Genomic DNA, 21,867 nt, shown 5'->3' with positions numbered 1-21,867 from the left:
TTTGACAATAGCGACTGAAAACAGACTAATTGTGACGTGTAAGTGAATTAGTTTTATGTATTTCCACCTTTCAACCACGTCCTAAAAAATAGGCACAGTGCACAAAATAACAGGAAATAGCTGACAATATAAGATAAGCAAACAGCCCCTAAAATTAGAAGTCATTTAGATTTGTTTTAGGATTTTTGAGGCCTAGAAGTGTTAGTTTGAAAGCCTCACATGTAAGATTTACTCTCTCGATGGCTAAGACTCGTCCACCTCTGCTTCCATCTTTACATTTGATAAAAGCTTAAAAATGTCTCTTCCTTGACCTCTATGTCCTGCTTTCACACAGTCAAATCCTCTAAAATGACAACGAATGCAAAGGCAAAAACAGAGAGCGTCCTTGAGCTGACATTACGAGTGGAAAAGAGAAAAGAGGCGAGCAACGAGCGGAGCGCTTTTGGGAAGCTCCACTTATCCTCTCTCACCGCTGTAAATCCAGGGGATTCAGTCGAAGAAGGGAAAAAAATAAAAAAAGTCAAATGAAGGGAAGTGCAAGATGGAGGTGTGGTCAGGCCGGCGATGCCACGCCCCAGGAACTCCCTCACTGTGGAGAGTGGGGAGGCAGATCAGCTGACTGCGGTGTCATGGCGATGCAGAGGAAACTCACACGGAAAACACACACACTAACACACAAGCACGCACAAACTCACGGCGAGACACACACAGAGGCAGCTAAGTACCAGCGTACCGCTGCAGGACCCAGACGTGCTGCAGAGTCAAATTGAGAGCGCAGACACACACTCTGGCACAGACACACACTCTGGCACAGACACACACGCAGCAAACTCACTCACAAACGTACACACACTCCGCTCACACACACTCTCAGCCACTCACAGCTGCACTCTCCTAAATTCAGACACTCTGATGCAACGATCGTTTTTTGGGGGCATTGTCTAAAAGGCAGAGGAGTAGTAAGGATCGCAGAATGAGAGCAGAAGAGGAAGAAGGGGAAGAAGAGGAAGAAGAGGAAGAAGAGGAAGAAGGGGGGGAGAGAAAGAAAGGAGAGGAGAATCAGGAGGTAGAGAAGTCTTTTGCAAAAGTCGTGGTCCTCGCGCTCGTTGGCTTCCATCGAAATCGCATTCGGCAAACGGACGGACTGAGGACGGAGGGAGACACTTTCCGATATTTCGCATTTTAGGACGTGGACGCCTTTCAGATTTGGATCCGTGATCTGCTGCTCTTCACTGGATGTACGCCGCCACCGAGGACAGACGAGAACAAAGAGTTTTTCAATCTGATATCTGGGGGAAAACGAAAGTCGTACATGACTTTGGAGTTTGCCGGGTCGCCTACGCCGCAAAAAACCATGGCTGCAGACGTGGACGCGCATCGAGTCTGGGGAAAAGAAACATAGAGCATCACAAAGAAGTTAGACAGTGAGTGGAGGGAGGGTGGGGGGGGGGTGGGACGAGGCAGTGTGGAGAGTGTGTGCAGGAGGAAGAGAAGGATGCAGAGGCAACACTGCATGAAATTGTTCCCTAAAAAATCTCTCTGCAGCGCCGCGTATCACCACAGCAGAGAAAGACGACTTCAACGCCTTCCACCTTCCGTCGAGTCTCTCCCTGCAAACATACATCTATGTATTAGACCCACATGCAAAGAACATGCACTGACGAAGCTTCCAACAGTACACAGCCACCCCTGTATCACTCTGCTCTCCCACCACCCTCCCCATCCATTTTTCTGTGCTCCTATATGGCATGTGCATCCTCTTCCAGGCAGATCAGGTCAGGCGAGGCTGGCTCTGTCCTCACGTAGCCCAGAGAGCGGTGTCCTCAGCTCGGACACAGAGGCAGCCGCTGCAGGGGTCGATGAGGACCAGGCTCAGACGCTCATGCTACAGCAGCAGACAGGCTCCAGACGCACTGACCTACATCAGCCTCAGTCACACGGGGAGAGAGAGAGAGAGAGAGAGAGAGAGAGAGAGAGAGAGAGAGAGGGAGGGAGGGAGAGAGGCAGAGAGAGAGAGAGAGAGAGAAATGTTGGGTGGGGGTGGAGGGTGCAGAGGAAGAGAGAGAGGATGGGCAAGAATAAGCGAGACTGGTGAGAAGGGAAAAGGAGTGCACAGTTTTAAGAAGAGAGGGGAAATAACTCATTTAAAAATAATAATAATCGTTTAAAAATCCCCCATCTCTGTCCTCGCTTGACTTTTACCTCTCTTGACTCTTCCCTCACTCATCCTCATCCTCATCCTCTCTTTTCTCTGTCAGTGCGGCTTGATTTTCATCATGTGCCACCAGAAAAATGTCTCGCACTGTGGGAGGATTAGTGCGTCTCTGGCTGCCCGCCTATCTGTCTCCTGCTGCAGAGAGGGAAGAGTGGAGGCACAGGAGAGGAGAGGAGAGGAGAGGAGAGGAGAGGAGGTGTGTGTGTGTGTGTTTGTGTGTAGTTGGCGTCTCGCTTGGTTGTTGCAGCTGCATCAGCTCGCCTCAGCTCGCTCCACATGCGAGCAGCAGAGGCTCTGCAGTGCGGCAGCAGCAGAACAGTTTGTACCATGTGTGAGTCTGTACAGGCAGACATGCATGTACAGTGTGTGTGTGTGTGTGTGTGTGTGTGCCAGACATGTGTCTGACTGGCTGTGTGTGATCATTACTCCCCAGTGCCGGCATTGACACTAAACAGGGATCAATACCAATAGTAAAGCAGATAGATCAGACTAATGTTGGCGTGGTCCCCGGGGACCTCGCGTGGCAGCACCAGTCATTCTCTGAAGCAACATTCCTCAGTCACACTAACAATGTCTTTATCCTGAAGTGAACGTCAATAGACCCGAGGGAGTTTAAAAAAGAGAAAGAGGCGAGTACATTAGACGGTACAGGAGAAAACCAACAGGGTCATTGTGTCCCAGTATAACGTCAGGGACTCTCACAGAGTGATTCGGGGTTGGGGGCATTTAAAGGGTTAGTTGAGTTTCTTCTCTAAAGCCCATGTGATTTATTGTCAACTGTCAGCGCTCACGGTTCATCTGATGAGGGACTAACCCCTGAGTTATGTGTGTGTGGACGTCAGCGGAGCTAAGATTGAGGAGATTTGTGGCGATCACACAAAACATTGTTACTTCTACACAGTTCATACACACAGACAGTCAGTCAGCCTCGGAGGATCCACGGCGGTTCAATAATCTCACTCGTAATCTGTCCTGAAAATCCTGTTCTCACGAGCACAGACGCTCAGATAATAAACAGAAATGCCAAAACAGTAAGTTGTAGTTTTATGGGCAGAGTAACGGATGAGGTTGCCAGGCAACTAGGAGAGACTTTAGGAATTCACTGCTTCCACTAAAAAAATCAGTTTTTTTTTTACAGCACACTTACACACAACAAGAGGTGGAGACTCGCTGGCCATCGTTTATGAAACAGAAAACTGTGTGAATGCAAAAACTAACATTTATTTACATGAATGATGTCTTCATAGAAGTCCTACTATAGACCGTGTGTGATATTCTGTGCATAAATGAATCATGACTCAGCCCGGCCAACCTCAGGCGAGATGTTTTACTGCAGAATAATGTTTTTTATTGTTGATTTTTTGCTGCAAACACATGCTCTGGGTGCATAAACGTGCCCCGTAAAAGCTTGAACGAGTCCAGTAAAAAGTCTACGTGTCCTGCAGCAGAACAGTAGTTTATTTAACTGTTTAGTGGTGGAACTGAGGAGTTAACTAAAATGATTGTTGTTGGAACGGGTCCAGACGTAATATACAGTCGCTCAGTTTCACAGAGCAGGAACTCGAGGACTTTTAAAGCAGATTGTTAGTGTGAGGGATGTTTGCCTCTGTTGTGCCAGCATTTTTAACGCTGCAACAAAATTGTTGTATGTCAATAGAATTAGGCAAATAGCTGTCAGTTGATTTGCTTGCAGAGGGGAAGGAACTTTTTCACTGTTTACAAACATCACTGACCTTTGAGGAACTGAGAAAAGCAAAGAGTCCAAGACGCTTCTATGTCATATTGTTGACCTCGTACGCAGCAGCTGACAAATGACATGACAGCACAGCACAGGGCATCTGTGAGTAAGTGAATATTATAAGTCAAACACTCACACGGATTCCTGACTCATGAATAAACTCAGCCACAGTTCAGCGCGGCCACTTCACAACCTGGAAGTCACTTTGTCACCAAGCTGCCTCCCAGCTCCACCCATTTTGTGCGTATTCATGATTTAATTTCGCCACGTTCTCCTTTTAACTCACCACCAATAAAAGTGCAGTGCGTAACGTTTAATTACAAACACATGTCTGTTCCATTCAGACCGCAGCCGCATGAGTTCACACAGTGCTGATTAAGTCTACCAGCGCCACACAACTCTCTCTCTGTCTGTTTCTCAGTATAGCAGTGTTTGGATCTCGTGTCACCCGGTGACATTCACGCTGCACGCAGTGTGTGTGAAAGAGCGACAGCTGCACACGTGAATTCAACCGCTCATAACACTTTAAGATTATTTAGCAGTTTGACAGAATAAACACCTCTTGCCCCACTTGCCCCTGTGCTGCTGCTGTATACACACCAACGCTCCCCCACTCAGGTCTGATAGTATTAAAGGGGACATATTATACCCTATTTCCCCCATTAAAATAGTTCCCTGGTGTCCTAATGAACATGTCAGTGACATGCCTTGGTCAAAATACCATAAGGATGAAGCATCATAGCAGTTCAATAACCCTGCTAAACCCGCCCCTTTCAGAACGCTCGGTTTTCGTGCATGGTCCCTTTATATGCAAATGAGACACAGGCAAACACACACCCACTTCTTCCAGGGGGTTTCTGATTTGTCCTCGTTACAGCGCTTTACAGCTCTATTCGTCTCCCCCTCCCTCCACTAGTTCTCTGACAATATCAACATGGCAGCGTGCGCAGAAAACAGCCAGAGTGCCGTCACAGGAAGAGACGTTCTACATAAGGATCAAGCCGAACAGTGCCGAACTGTTAATCAGTTAAAAACACTTAGGAACAGCACCACTGATCGCCAGCGGCGTGCGGCGAGCTGCATAAGCTGGCGCTGTATGTTACTGTATCAGACCGGTGACTATGCTCCGGAGACCTCGTCACCGCGGCACCGCTGATCGCCACCGCGGCACCGCTGATCGCCAGCGGCGAGCGGCGAGCTGCCTAAACGCATACAGCGGCCGTTTAGGCGGCTCGCCGCGGTGGCGATCAGCGGTGCCGCGGTGAGCTGATTTTCACAGAGAGTGCAGCACCTCTGCACAGAGAGTGCAGCACCGCTGATCGCCAGTGGCGAGCGGCATAAACTGCCGCTCGCCGCTGTATATGTGATTGTATCAGACTGAGTCTGTGCTCCGGTCATGGAGGACGTACTGAACAAATATGTTTAATTAGGACGTGTCAGAATGGTCAGTTATGAGCTCTATGTGACCTTTTCTTAACAACGTGTGTGTGTTTGTACGTCGGTGAAATACGTCCCCTGACTAATTACGGCGACCGCTGGCCGCAGTCTAGTGCGAACACACGAACACACGTTTGCTGACTTTATCCGGCACATTAGCTTCATATATCAAATCCTCTGAGGAAGTTTGTGTAAAACACTGTGCTCCACTGTGCAGCCACCAACAGCACACTTGTCCCTCTGCGTTGACATAATACCGCTCTTCCTCCCTCGCCTGCACTCTCGCAGGGACAAGGTGGAGCTAAGGTGGAGCTCTCGAAGTAAACTTACTGGTGGGGCGGTAACATTCGCAGTGAAATGCGCATTCTGACGTCATAAACGCAGGGAATTCAACATCGAGTGTTTTATCGCCTATACTTACACTAAGGGGGACCACGAAAACATGACGGAGTTTTCTTTTTCCACACTTTGGTGACTGGTAGAGTCCCAAATATAAGTATTAAAATGGTTAAAAAGTTGATTTTGCGTAATATGTCCCCTTTAACATAGGATGCCATGTCACATTTTCATTTTTTCCAATGTTAAAATAAAATAAAGTTTTTTAAACTGAATTTTTTAAGACTGAATTTTTTTACAGTGATTTTTTGACACATCAAATTTTTTGATTTCAACATTGAAAATGATCAAAGGCAAAATGTAATTCTTGAAAAATTTGATGGCTTTTAAAATGCAATTTCGATGGAACAAAAATTTAAGTGTTAGAAATTCAAATGGATGGCACAGATATACCTCCATACAAATGGGGCTAACAACAAAAAACACTCAAGTTATGCACTGCAGCTTTAAGAGCTCAACGTATTGTCGGGAGCTAAGACAAAATCAGGGAGTGCACCTTTAAGAAAAATTCGATTTTCCAGAATAAATGGCTTGTGCGAGTAAAGAAATGGCAGCACGTCACCTCAATCCACTCAAAACCAAACAATGGCTTGAAACAGCTCTGGAGTCGATCCATATGAAATGTAAACCACGCCAGGAACAAGAGCAGCTCTGAAAAGTACATGCTATAATTTATGCGCATGATTCCATACATGATGGCGAGGGGCACGGTCCTCCTTTCACATGACACACTCCCTTCTGTCTGATTATGGAGGAAACTGTGGACAGCTGCTGCCAACTTTCAAAGTCAGTCCAGATAGAGACAGATAGAGATGTCACTGTCCAAACCTTTTTTTTTTTGTTCCCCCATTTCTGCAAGAGAGCGGAGTTATCAGGTCCAGATGTAAGGAAAAGTGGGTCACCACACTCAACATGTGCCAGACCCTATACTTCCCCATATGTACAGGGACTGCACTGCCTACACGAGTGCACATATGTACATTTGCCAAGTCAGACTGTTTTTCTTCCCCATCTCCTATAATAGCACAGACTGGACTCAGTGTGAGTGTGTACGTGTGTCTGTCTGGCTCCATCTGGCATATATCTTACTCCTGCACATACATCGCTGCCTGTGTGCCACGGCTCCTCCACAGTAAATCTCACCATTTCATCATAACTACAGGGTGTGTTTCATGTCGGCTTTCAAGTTTCGCATGTTTTCCCCTTGCAGTATTTTGTGTGTTTTGTTTTACGTCTTAATGTCCCTCTCAAATGACATCCAAACTAGTAGCTGCCTTAAACCCCCAGACCCTTTCATGCTGTGCCTCTGCCATCACAAACAACAGCCATCTGACAGTGGCAGAGGAGTGCGGTTTGAGCCCACAGATCTTTTTAATAGGGAGTTTACAGGCAAACAAGCAGCTTTTCTTTCTTTTCCCTGAGCGTTTAGTTTTTCTGTGCTCCAGAGGTCACGAGGAATCCGCTGTGATGGGGCCAAGCTCGGTTTTAGGGATACTCAGCATGTGAAGCTCCAAAAAAAGAGTTTGTTTGGAAGTTTTGCAGAGAATTTATTTGGACTGTGAGCCGCAGTATATCATCAGCCTCAGGCACAATACTATTTATGAGTACAGATGTATGTAAATCACAGAGTTACTCTGTCAAACACTTTTCCAACTACTTCCCAGCATGGCTTCTATTTCAGAAAAACCCAAAACCATGACACACCTTTCTTTACGAGTATAGCGACACATGACGCTGCTGCTGCTGAGAGAGCTGCGGAATAAAAGCACCATCGAGATTAAAGCACAGGCAACACACACACACACCGCTGGGTCGGCTGGGGAAGAGTAAGCTGATTGAACTGGACAGTGAGTGTCAACCCATTGGGCAAATCAGCTGTGTTATGATGCGTAATCGGTCAGCTCTCCCAGGAGGTGTGTGTGCGTGTGCCACACACACACACACACACAGGGGTCATCCCCTAGCAATGCCCAGGGTGCATTGCATTGATTAGCGTCAGGGTGTTGGTCAAATCTTGAGCTGGGAATGTAGCGGCGTTTCTGCCATGACAGGAAAACCTTGAGAGACGCGGAGTCGCTGAGTCCTTTAGGCTCTTTCCTGATCCGTGTGTGTCTGCCTGGTATTCCTTATGTTGTGGGGACCTAAATCTGTTTAAACAGTCACATTAAGGGGACTTGTCTTCATGTTTTAAAGTTGGATTAGGCCAGTAGTAATTATGGATTAGGGTTAGAGTAAGACTCCAGGAAATGAATGTAAGTCAATGCAATGTCCTCTGAAGTCATGGAAACCGTGTGTGTGTGTGTGTGTGTACCTGGTATTTCTTATGTTGTGGGGACTTAAATCTGTTTACGTCTTCACTTTATGGGGACAAAAATCAGGTCCCCAAAATGTAAATTACTACATTTTAAGGGGCAGACATGTTTTAAAGTTAGTCTGAGCTCAGGGTTAGGATTGGATTAGGAGAGTAAATTAATGTAAATCACTGCAATGTCCTCTGAGGTGATAGAAGCCAGTGCGTGTGTGTTTTTATTTACTGTGATGTATAAAGATATAAGGTGTACATAATCCCTGACAGTTTATCTCCAGACCTTTTTTCCTGTTTCATCATCTATCTGAGATCTTTTACCTGTGGACACCAACATCTGAAGGTGTACACGGTCAAATGAATTCACTGCACAATCTTGATTGACAGACTCTCTGTTTAGATTTCGTCTCGCCTGACGACTTTCCCATGCCGCACACGGGAAGTGATTTGTTTAATGTCAAGACAGACGCAGGCGACAGCCACACTGGGGCTAGTAAGGTGAGAGGACAGTAAACAGGTCAGAGTTTGACTGAAAACACAAAGAAGAGGCTTCCAGGCGCTAACTGTTCTGGTTGATCTCTGTGAGAAGTGATTCATAGAAGAATAGAAGAAGATAGAATCAGGACCAGCAAGTTTAAAGGTCATCAAAGTGGTGACATAATGTTGCTTTTATGCATTAAAGGTATTTTGTATTTGTAGGAGCATCTGCCTCGTTGAAGGCTATACAAAAAGCTACTGGGAGAAACTTGCAGTTATCATATGGAAACTTTTTTGTTTGCAATAACTCATCGTCTCACACTCTAACTGAAGCATGAAAAACAATTAAGAGCTGTGAAATCCGTCCACTTGTCGTCCTTTTCTTAATCAGCTCATAAAGTTGTTGAGGGAAATGCTAAACCTTCAGCACAGATAATGATAATAATCATAATAATGACAGAGAAATATCACAGAATGTGAGCGTTTCCCGTGTGTCAGAATTAACCTTTTTCAACGCACTGAAAAAAAGGGGGTTGTTAAAATGAGAGGTTTCTCACTCTGCTTTTCAGAGCCGGCACAAGGGCCTAAGCAGACTGAGCAGCTGCTTGGGGCCCCCCCTATCACCTGGGGGGGCCCAATAACGTGTGGAGAAAAAAGACATTCTAACTATTTTGGAGATGAAGATTTGGTCATTTCGGGTCATTTAACTGGTTTATTTGTTTAATTAAGTTCAGTGTCACCAAACTGAGTCCAAATTACACTCTGTTTGGTGTAAAAAACACAACTAAAATGAATGTATAGTGTTACATTTGTATCAAAAATAGTCAAGCACCGGCTACTGTGAGGTGGTGGGAGGGGTCCCCAGTATCAAATCCTGCTTAGGGCCCCATAAAGGCTTGGGCTGGCCCTGCTGCTTTTGGGCGAGGTTGAGAAAGTGCTGCGGAGCGGATGAGTTCTCGCTCATTAACTGGATCACTGCAGACGCAAGCAGAGCAGCGAGCAGCGAGCTCTGTTTGTTGCACAACACTGAGTCAACGGTGTGGAGCCGCGTGTGTACAGTAACAGCAGAGACTGCTGGCACACGGACAACAACAGGTGGACTCACCGCCTCTCTGATGACAACGTACAGTATGTGAGTGTGAGAGACGGCGCAGCCAAAACAGCTCACGCCGGCCCAGACTGACCGCGCGCTGATAATACAAGCAGAGCGACGACAAGCAGAGGCCTCCAGGGAGTCCACAAATAGAAACTTTCAAGAAGAGAGGAGGAGGAGGAGGAGGAGGAGGAGACAGGAATCAGACGAGGATCAGACGAGAGAAAAGAAAATGGGTTGTCTGTGTTTGTCACCCACATCTTTGTGTGTGTTTTCATCGCTTCAGAACAGCACATTCTGGTTTTTGTGCCTCCGTACTTTACACTTACTGAATGTTTCTGCGTGTCAGTCTCTCCTCCCCAGGCTCCTCGTTGCTTTTATAGCCCAGGCGTTCTTATCTAACCAGGTCTCCTGAGAGAGAGGGAGAGAGGGAGAGAGGGAGAGAGTTAGTGTACAGACCAGAGAGCATGCCAGGGAACGTTAGAAGTGAAAGTCATTTCAAAAGGGGGCTGCTCCCTCTGCAAAAACATCCATATTCCTTTTGAGTCATGAAGTCAAGTCTGATTCTTAAAATACTCGCTCCTTCTTAGAAAAAGCAACAGTCTTGAAAACTGAACTTAAATGAAAGAGAGATTATTTTCTCTCTCTCTCTCTCTCTTTCCTCCACATTCTCGTCCTCGCTCGCTTAAAAAACTGCCAAAAGGAGGAAAAAGAAAAACTGCTTTTATAAGAAGTGGAAACAAGTTCATACGAGGAAATGAATTACAACATTAAGGAAGCGGGGGCGGGGAGGTTATTCTAGAGCCAGGCTATTTTTAATGCGTTTAAAGAGTGAATTGGCATGTTTATGCAGACTTGCTGGCAAGTGACCATTCAGCTGCAAGGTAAACAGACTCCTCGCACAAATTGGCACAGTTACACACAGGTGTGGATTTAGCCCTGTGGCGTGTGCTGATCCAAGGCTTTTAGCTGAGAAAAAACCTGTCTATGCTCACAAACTTGATCATCACTGGACCGTTCACGTCCACTGTGCATCTGTGTCGACAGGACGCAGAGACGTGTGGGGGAATCTGAATTTGTGATCTGTGCAGTCCTACTGAAGTATAATTGAATTTTTTTGCGGTAGAATCCACATCTGAAACTTTTATGTAGTTGTTTTCAGACATACTGTTGTGCTGCTCTGAGAAGCAGTCTCGCTTTACTTGCGCCGTGCGCTTCTTCAGCCTCGCCTGCTCAGTCTGTGTGCAGTGCGGGAATGTCGCCACAGACACAAAAAATAAAAATAAATAACTGTTATACTGAGAAACACATGTGTGAGACTCATGTGTGGGTGATAAGTTAAATTGGCATCAAATTAGCAACTTGTTTAACAACACACACATTTGTTTAAATGTAATGTTACACACTGGAGCAGGCAAGTCCAAAAGTCCGGCTTGTGGACCAATCATGGCCCTCGGTCAGATTTTGTATGGCCCTCAGTCGGAGTCTCGGGTTCGAAACCCACCTGTGACAGACAGATACATGCATTTGTTGTGAAAGAAAGGCCATTTTTGTATGGCTTAAATTTGGTTCCATTGTCATTTAAAAACGAGAATTGTGACAATGGAAATGACATTATTATAAAACAGTGCATCTGTACTGTTAAAAATAAAAGTTCTGAAGGGACCATTGGCCCCCGGGAAATCTTCACAACATCAAATCTGAGCTTTTAGTGAACTTGTGCTGACACCATAACTGTAGCAGCAGCCAAAGGGAAAAGCCCAAACTTCAGGCATAACTTTGTTAGTCAGTCATGGACCTAATCTTAGAAGACGGACTGACTGGTTCTAACAGGCATGTGTTGTGTTGTGTGTGTGTGAGTGTGTGTGTGTTGTCAGGACACTGGGTTCAGCTCAGTAGAGATCAGACAGCTATCACACGCAGACTGTACTAATATTATCTTCATGTTTCCCCTTTTTCCTTGTGCTGAGATGCACATTTATGTTAATGCAACGCTACTGTACCACAGTTCTGCCTCAGCATCACATTACTGGAGCGTGATGTTTTCTGCTCCAGGGCCAAACTCTCACACTGGGTGTGTGTGTGTGTGTGTGTGTGTGTGTGTGTGCACGTTCTCCAAATCTGTTTGCAAACTGCTGAGCACAATCCAGGGAGTTGGGTTCACAGTGGATTAGCTCTGAGTTGGCTAAACAACACCAGATAGCAGAGATAACAATGTGTGTGTGTGTGTGTGTGTGTGTGTGTGTGTGTGTGGGAGGAGGAGAGGAGCAGCTGATATCAGCAGGAATGAGGGAAAACACTGATAAGGCTTTTTCAGGTTCTGCACTTCTAATGGTTGTGACGGTTAGACGCTATAACGAAGAGCACTGATGTTTGTTAACTTCTGCTGTGCAGCCTTGTTTACAGACAGCAGAAGGGAAGGAATTAGGAAGGAAGGAAGGAAGGAAGGAAGGAAGAAGTAGAAATATGGTATTAAGTCTTAAGAAAGGACACTTGACTGAGAGAAACGACAGAAAAAAATTATAGAAATCAAAAGAAAGACTGCTTGTGTTCTTTCACATCTCACCCCCCCACCAGCAGCAGCTGGAGGCAAACCCAGTGGGAGGAAGCCGTCATCTTTACTTCCCCTCCATTCTCCTTCCTCCCTTTCACCTTCCCTCCATCTTTTCTTCCCGGGAATTAAAACCCATGAAGACGAGGTCTCGTAGGAGGTGTAGGTGAATCTATAGTGGCTTAAATCTGTTCCCCCAGCTGATCGATTGATGTTGAGATGTTTAGAAATGATGTTTAGAGGCAAATCTCGAACAGGACTTTTTTTTACCTGAGAAAAAAGAGGCTAATCCCCTTGATGTGCACCAAACAGAGAGGAGGTGATATCTGTGGGGGCGAGAGAGGCGGACCTCCCGTCTGTCACCTTCACATTTCGACAAAACAAAGCTGCTTTTCTGCGTCGCCTCAGAGCCAAGCAGCAGGAACCACACAGGAAATAAACCTCGCAGTGAATAATTATAGGAATTATGTTAGAGCGTTTTTCACAAAACCAGTGAGCATCACTGACAGGAGAGATGTCGATGGCCTTTCACCCTGCGTCTCATACCCTGTTCACACTGGATATCGATATCTGTCTCTGGTGATCTGATCACAGTTCTGACAGTTCTGAGTACATCAGACACACACTTGGGTCATTTCTGTCCACATGTGTGTTCTGACGAGTGCTGTCAAATGACTCAAATATTTAATTGCGATTAATCGCATTAATGTCATCGTTAACTCGCGATTAATCGCGCATTTTTATCTATTCTAAATGTCCCTTGATTTCTTTCTGTCCTCATCATTTTAATGCTCTTATCAACACAGAAAAGTGGATCTGCTTGCTTTGTGCAGAGGTTTTTTTTTTATTGAGACAATATCTCTGTCACGCTGCATGTTTTGAGTTCTTCCTCTTATTGTGAGAGTCGCACAATAATAAGAGAGACTGTGAATAAAGTGTCGTTCTTCAACGCAGACAGAGTCCCGTGGTTTATTGGGTTGTTGCCGTAACGAGCTAATCCGAGCTAAAGGAGCTAGCGGTCTTCGGTGGTCTCCTTACTGCGGTTCGGGGTCTGCCAGCTTGGTTGGTAACACTGCAGACATCATGACTTGCATGTGGGGAGCGCGTCGAGAAATGAAATGACTGCGTTGGAGACGGAGAAGCACACAGCGCTCGCCATCCACTCAAAATGTAACGTTAGCCTAACACTCTCTGGCCAGCTCGAGTGTCTGTTGTTTTGTTTATGGTGTTGTAGTTTTTCTAACGTTACCAGTTGTTACAACAGCGTGTGAAAAATACCACAACGTTTGCTCTGGCTTAAGAACGTTAATCTCGCGATAAAAATGGGTTTGCGTTAACGCCGTTAATAACGCGTTTAACTGACGTTTGAAAACACTCTGCTCTGTTCTTCAGTTTCACCTCCTGGTTTTTCTCATAAAATAAGTCTTTGTACTTATATTCACCGTTAACTTAATAAAGCTGCAAAGGATAAAGTCTGCAAGTCCCTTGCACACATATGCCCAGCGTGTCTGGACTGTCACATGATATATGTTGTTTGGCGTGTTTGTATGGATGAACACGCAAACGCAACTCATCTAAAAAGAAACGGATGTTTGTACTCATTACTGTATGAAACCTTTAAGACAGAAAAACTGCTTCATTAAATGTTTCCCACTGTAAAATATACAAATGGAGCAAATGTCTCTGAAAGCCTGATTCACTTGTCAACTGATTTATATTCTGTCTTCCTCAGGGGAAAATGTGTAAATAGTACATCGAGTAAGTGACATTCAACGATGGTGGAGAGCATAAAGCAAAAAAACACTTTAGGAATTTGTGACTCAAAAACACAAAGAAATGCAGAACCTGAATAAAAGGGTCTGACAGCCCAGGAGCTATGAGGGTAGAGGTCCCATTTTTGTCTCACTGACACAGACTTTGCTGCTCATTAACACATCAACATCCAGATCAATGGGGTTTTTTCAGTGATCTGTGACAGCCAATGATCTCTCCATGGCCGAGCTGAGCTCCATGTATCACAAGTAAACTGCCGTTACTGTTCATCCTGAAGAAATCACAATTAGTTTGCCTGAACTTCCTGTTTCTTACATTAGAAACAAAACCAGAAAGGCACCAAAGATGAGTTCTCAATATAAACTGACACACACAACATGGAAAGTATGGAGAGAGGGTGAGTCGGGGTGAATGACAGGGTGAAGCCCGGTCTCATATCTAATACCAAAAAGTTATTGTACTTAAGAAGCTTTTTCCCGTGTTGGTACTTATTTTTCAGACGACTTTTGTACTTTTACACCCGACATTTGAAGACATATTTCTGCACTTTCTACTCTGCTGATGATGACGTAACATAAAAGACGTGAAATAGAGAGGGAAAGAAGAGCAGGAGACCTCCTCTGGTCACTTTCTCTATACCAGCACGGTGCAGTTTGCTAAAAACACAAGAGAAATATACTTTATTGTGCGTCGAGAATTGTTTTCATTTTGCCAAGTTATTAACCCTTAGAACACTATGTTAAAACATACAGTATATACAGAGGCTATAAGAATGTGCAATATAGAGTGTCTTATATCCTCTTTTTTTTTTCAGCACAACCTATAGACCATCTGATGAAAAAAAACAACTCTACAAACACAGCAGTACTCAAAATGTTAAAAATCAGGATTGAATTTGTGAAATTTGGATGATTTTATGAACAAAAACGAAAAGAAAAATGGTCTAATTTTGTGACTTCTGCACAATTATTGCTACTTTATATCACAACTAAAAATGAGATATAAAATGAATCATAACTTTGACAAAACAACAACAAATAAGCCATCACATTGTGTAAAGCCTGAATATGTGACCTATAAACACACACGCCCAGGACGTCCATATAAGGAGTTATATGGCACCTGCACTTCTACTTAAGTACAGAATGTGAGCACTTTTAGATTCTGCTTTATTTTAACAACGATTGCAATGGTTCTCTGTCCTCACCAAGGTACAGTTGTCTGACTTTGAAATGAATTTATAAATTCTGAAACACCAACGATGTAAATCTTTTCATTTAAATGTGGGACCTTGTTAGGAAGCAGCGCCACAACCTCAGGAAAGTACTTGTTCTTCCATGCTTTGGCTTCCGAGGGCAGCTGAACTGGTATTCCATGTGTTTGCACCTTCAGAAACATCACACACACACACACACACACAAAGTCACACTCATATACAAGACTCATGTTGATTATGTGTGAGTGGAGGGGAGAGAGAAGCCTGCACCGCGTCCCTAAAAGCTGTCATTGACATCAAACACTGAACGCTTCCATTAGGCAACGGCACTGTCTTTATTTTTCTATAGGATCCTTTTGATACGGCCTCTGCGATCCAGAAGCGCACACCCGCTGAAGTAGCCCAGGGCACTTTCAATTAAGCTCAAGTACTGACAATGATGAAAATACACAAAAATGAGCTGCCCTTTCATTTAACACACATAACATTACTATTATGTTATATTAATGTTAGTCAGAGGGGAAGTTCTGTGTGTAATTATTACATGAATATACAATATGCAAGTTCTATATTAGTCAATGATGAATAATCATACGGTAGGAAGAGAAACAAAGCTGTATGTACAGTGCATACCATGCTACAGAGTGATCATTTACCAGTTTAAACAGTGCATTAATTTTCATGGAGCATGTGTAATTTATGAGCGGTGTGGGATTGCGTGTATCTATCAGTGTCAGGGTGACATGTGTGGGGTAATAATCTATTCCGTGACCCAAATTTATGTGTTGAAAGGCTACAAAACCGCACTCCAGCCCTCCCATCCGATTTCACAGCTCATCACTGTCAGCGCGATATATACGACGCATGTGCATATGTGTGCGTATGTGTGCGTGTGTGTGAGAGGGTGAGCGTATGATAAAAGGAATGTGTTATCCATCTTATCCAGAGGAGATGTTTTGAAAGGAACTCTGTTATTAATAAATGCATGAGAGCCAACAGAAAGAGGAACATTCTGCGGCTTTTGCAAAAGTAAGAAAGAAAGAGGCAGAAAATATCAGAATTCTCTCAGACGTAGCATGCGCTAGGAGCTACGTCCTCAATGAGGCTACATATTATCTCTGGTCAGCTTCCCTATCTATTATTCACAGCTTTGTGAGAAACACTGGTGGCAAGATCAACAGCAGTCACTTACAATATGTCCCCGAGCAACGGCGCCCTATTCATGTGCAAACGAAAAACCTTAATAACCGCGGCTGCAGATAGAGGAGAGGCTGCAAAGTTGGCAAAAGCTTGAGGAGACATGGAGGGGGGGGGGGGCTTTGATTTTCAGGGCGAGTGTGGATTCAACACAAATGAGACTATAAGTAAAAATGAGTGTTTTGATGTATAATTCAGTGGCAGGTAGTGTACTACAGCTGCTGTGTGTTCTTGTTTGTCCTTTGGGTGGAACATCCTCGCGTCTTCTTTTAATCTGCGGCTGACTTTACAGGCGGGCAAACAACTCCTCGCAGCTTATTGCTTTATTGAAATCTCACGACCTGCAGGACACGCGCATCCCTGAGTGACCAAACACGGAGGGATCCATGTCTGAAATGTTAATAAATTCAAGGGGAAATTGCTTTGTGTTTATCTGTAATATGACAAAACGCCGTGATTCTGATCCCCGACGCATGTTGTGGCGCACACGCACACAAATGCCTTTTCAAATGCTAATTCCCCATTGTGTGCGGGTTTATTAGATAAAGTGAGAAGGCAATATTATGTGCTTTTCATGTTGGACAGTGAAGTATGTGATTTAATGATGACAACTCATCTTTTTTGTCATATTGAATATTATATCACGTGCAACATGGGGGCTATCTCCTACAGATAAATAAATGATGTGCCTGCGTCTTTGTCCATGTTTGATTTTCTACAGATAAAAGAAATGTAATAAAGTCACAGTTTGGGGGGGGTAAAAAGAGCATCTACCTTATGTGTTTTGTAAACCTGCATTTGTGAATCTGATTCCATGGAAACACATTTGGCTGTGAAAGCTGTTCTGGCAGGCAGAGAATATTTAACAAGCCAAATAGCCTTGCTTTTTTTTTTTTTTTTGCTTTTTAGGTAGTCGGCTACTGTCTGTTGCTATGCAACCACATCCTCCAAATTGTCAGGTTGAGGGCCGTATTCCCCTCCCTCCCCTTAAAAAAAAACTGCAAAGGGAAAGGTACTTTGTACGTTGCATGGTGCAGCTCCACCCTGAGGATTTACTCATTTAAATACATCCTAGTATTTCAATATTTGACTTCTTCCCGCTTATTAGAATTTTTCAGAGATGGTTGTGTATTTACCAGCTCACCTTTGTTCACTTCATTCTGCATTTGTTCATTGGAGCCTTGCAATGTCCCCCCCCCCCCTCCCTCCCTCTGCTGTGTTCTTTTCATCAAAAATCACTCTCCCTCACTCTGTGCTCGTCTTTGTCTCCTACACACACACACACACGCACGCCTGTCTCTCTCTCTACCCGTGTACATACTGTATGTCTGTGAGGCAGACTGTCTCTATAATTGGGTTATTCTTCTCCTCACTGGTCTGATGCACTGAGACACACATGCACTCCTGCACACATGGACACACACATAAGAAGCGTTTTCACACACACACACACACACACACACACACACACACACGCTGGTTTGATATGTGGAGACGGTTTTCGTGCAGATTGTTGCTGAGGTAGGGGAAGTGCACCCATGCGTGCGTTTTATTTAGGCCTATAAGGGAACGCACAAAGTTGTTATGAAAAATGACAACGTGGACGGCCACAGATCGAAGCTACAGCCTGCTCGACATGTAAAACACCGCTCTTACCGCCGTCTTTTCTGCTCTGATTAACCCTCATGGAGAGTGACTTTGAAACCTCTCCCAACAAATCATCCCGGCACATTTGACTACATGACCACATACAGTATACGTGTTTTCTGCACAGCTAAGGAACGCATATGGACAGATGCACACGGGGAATACAGTGCCAGGGAAAGGGCACATTTTTCACAAGGTAAAGTGAAGAGTTCACTGTCTCCCATCTGCGTCTTCCTCCCGTCTTCATGTCGCTCTCCCACAAACCTGCATCTCAGTGAGGTGACCCTGTTTTAATGTGTGTTGAAAAGGTCACGCTTGTCCTGGCCACTGATTCAGAAAGAGCCTTTTAGGCTTGTATGCGTGGCTGCGCTTCAGTGTGATACCTCAAGACACCGGGGACATTTACTGTTTACACCACTCAGACCTCACACACATGCAACTAAAATTACACAAATCAAATGTAATAGCATGCCTGAGTGGGCGACAAAACTGCCCACCAGGGGATTCAAACCTGTTTGAAATCGTCCTGTCAGTTAACAGCACTGTACCATGACGCCGCGGCCTGTACACTTACTGTATGTTTTTGGTTAGGCACAAAATATGCAATTTCTGCAGCTATAGGGGTATGAATCCAAACAATTCTTTCTGACAAGACATACAGTGGTTTGATGACATTGTGAAGCAGTGTGGAAAAAAGCTTTGGTGGCAGAATGTGCAGCAAAAACAAACCACTCCTACATGTTGTCAAAGTTCTGGAAAGCTGATAACAAGTAATGCGTCGCAATCACGCAAGCAATATAAAATGATCTGCTACCTTGAATAGAAATACAGATTATATACAGATTATTATATTTAAAGAGCTAATGTTGATACAAAACTGTAAAAAGAAGTTACATGAGTTTTGTTATTTTTAGATATGTTGATGCATAAATGCAGAGGTGGGAAAAGTACTGTGAAGTACACGAATATGTTAGTACAAGTAAAAGTACCGGTCTAACACTGTACTCAAGAACTAGCTTGTTTAAAATGTACTCAGAGTAAAAGTTACTTAGTTACTTTTTTAACAAGGTTCTTTCTTGTGTCGTGCTAAAAGGAAACAAAACGGGAAACAAATCTCACATTATTTTATATTAAAGGCAAACCTTTACAAATTAAAGTGCTGACAAAATAAAATATGTAAACACATCATGTGAAAACGGGTCAAAGGTCACAAACTCACTCAGGGACCTTAATTTACTCAGTAACGGATGTGATTTAAAATGTAGCAAAGTAAAAGTACTTCCAAAAAACATACTTAAGTCAAAGTAAAATTACAAATTTAAGTACACATACTTAGAAAACCTACTCAGTTACATTAATACGAGTAAATAGAACTGATGACTTTCCAACTTTGCATAAATGTTACATATTATATCTTTAATGAGGAAAAGATGAAAGTGTATCAGCAATTCAGCCAAAATTTGATCTATGTATATATATATATAAATACATATATATATATATATATATATATATATATATATATGTATATATATTATCATAAACCCTTAGATTCCTTTACATACAATCCAAACCTATTTGAAAGCCGTTTTATATTACTGTCACCAGGACATTCAGCTGCTGATTTGACAGACCGATGCAGGCGGGAGAGACAGACACCCACAGGCACTGCCTCAACGTTCAGTCCAGCTGTGAATTTACATGGATTTACTGTTTGCTGGCACATCAACATCTATAATTATGATTCACACGTGGTCTATCTTTGAAAAAAGCCCACTTTGATTTATCCCTCTCCTGTGCTTCAACAACTGTGCTGCAGCGCACGCACACGCCATGTCCGCGTCCTCTGCCTTTGATGGTGGCTGTACAGTGCAGTGAGAGTATTAGTATGTATTAGCTGGCAGATGGGCTACAGTGGTCTCCTGGTGTTTCCTGTAATGATGAGCCATGTTCCTGTTTATCAGACAGGACACACTCAACTCTCCCCACATCTACTTTTGTCTCAATCACCCACTCGTCTTCCTTCTGTCTCTATCTTTCTTCTACTACAAGCATCTGTCTTTCTCTCTCTGCACACACACACACACACATGCAGGCTGCCTCTGTTTTTAATCTGTCCCTCTGGTAAAGCCTGAGCCCACAGGAATGTCTCCATATTTACCTTCAAATACAATCACTGAATAGGTGTATGCATGTGCAACCCTCGGATGCAGCTTTGGTAACTTGACAGTTTTTGCAGAGCTCTGGGGGAAAAGGCCAGGAATCTGCTAACAACATGGTGCGCTGCGTTAATTATCGCCCCCTCTTGATGTGCCGCGCCAATATCTGTCCCCTAAGGTGAGTCACAAAGTCCTCATAGTGGTGTAACGCAGATGGTTGACTTGTAGCAACAGATACTATAGAGTGAATATAAGTAGGATAGAGGAGATTAATGTCACTCTACTGAACCTCACTCGTCAAGAAAGGGATTTAAAGGTTTGTCTTTCTAAGGACTATTAAGTGTTTAGTGTTTCAAACTTGGGCAGGATTGGCAAAATGATGAAAAGCAGAACATCTCAACCAGTTGTTGCTCTCAATAAGCTTTTTTATGACCGACCATGTGATGTTTTGCCCGAAAACAAGGGCTTAGTTGGGACTGAAATGTTAGTTGGTACAGTGTACTGTATGCAGTGCTCTTGGGAACAACAACTAGTGTGTTTTTATACAAGTTCTCTCTACCATACATTCATTCATTTTCTACCACTTTATCCTCCACAGGAGAAGAGAACCTTCAGAGAACCTGAAGAAAACCCACGCACACCCGGGGAGAACATGCAAACTCCATGCAGAATGGCCCTTGTTCAGACTGAGTCTCAAACCCGGGTCTCCTTACTGCAAAGGCAAGAGTGCTAACCACTACACCAACCATGTGGCCCTTCTCTGTACCATCTATTCCCAAATGTAATAAGGTTTTGTGACTGAAATGAGTGAAAAGTGCCATGAAATCAGAACGAGACCAAAGCATCAATGAATTAACACTGAGGTAACACTCACCACGACCACAGAAGATGCTCTTTGTGATTGGCACGTGAAAATGAGTGTTTGTGAGTCAGGCTACAGCAATGGAAAAGTAATTAAATGCATCCTTCCTCACTTTAGCACACTCAGGGTGGTGATGCGTGTCGAGCCTCATGAAGGCTGACTGCAGACATGCAATGAAGTCGTACATCTCTTATAAGCTGTTTCCAGACATTCAAGTTCTAAAGTTCATACATTTTCTAGAAATCATCCAGAGAGCAAAATATTGCTCTGGAGTTTTTCCCTGGAACTTTTCCAGCCATGCAGCCTCCGTGGTCACATTTCTGAAAAATGTGAGCCCACATGAACACACAGGGGTCATATCTCTGGAAAATGCATAACAATCGAGTGGGTGAGTGAGTGTTTCGCCCACTGGATTCTCAACCCAGAGACCATGAACTTTAGAACTTGAATGTCTGGACACAACTTATAAGACCTGTATGACCTCTAGGTTTTTCTGGCCAATGTTTGCAAACTTTAGATACATGAGGCTGTATGTGAGTTAGCTCACTGACTTTAGCATTCTTCTCTGTGGTGGTTCACTGCTTTTGAGCCTCTGGCAGTCACCATCTGTTGACAGAACAGCTGCATTTGTTGGTTAACTTATCCCACAATTTCAACCCAGCCTCTTAAAGTCCAAGTAAACATAGTTATATAGGTTATGCTACCTAGCAAACAGTCACTCTGTGTTAAAGGAATACCTCACCAATTTGCATTTAGCTTAGCTTAACCACAATGCTAATTCCGCACTTTTTCGACCCACTC

The 21,867-nt window shown here is 44.0% G+C and overlaps 1 long non-coding RNA gene across 1 annotated transcript; it reads left to right on the top strand.

The window, feature by feature from the left end:
- Positions 1-1,327: 1,327 nt before the first annotated feature.
- LOC131447274 (uncharacterized) lies at positions 1,328-21,372 on the top strand. The gene is made up of 3 exons (XR_009234014.1): positions 1,328-1,424; positions 20,285-20,382; positions 20,803-21,372. It is a non-coding gene; the product is annotated as an uncharacterized LOC131447274 (long non-coding RNA).
- The last annotated feature ends 495 nt before the right edge of the window (positions 21,373-21,867 follow it).

This window comes from Solea solea, chromosome 20 (genome assembly GCF_958295425.1).
Source record: "Solea solea chromosome 20, fSolSol10.1, whole genome shotgun sequence".
In the NCBI taxonomy this organism is placed as follows: Eukaryota; Metazoa; Chordata; class Actinopteri; order Pleuronectiformes; family Soleidae; genus Solea; species Solea solea.
Note: the sequence above shows the minus strand (reverse complement) of the source record. Positions and strands in the feature narration are given on the sequence as shown.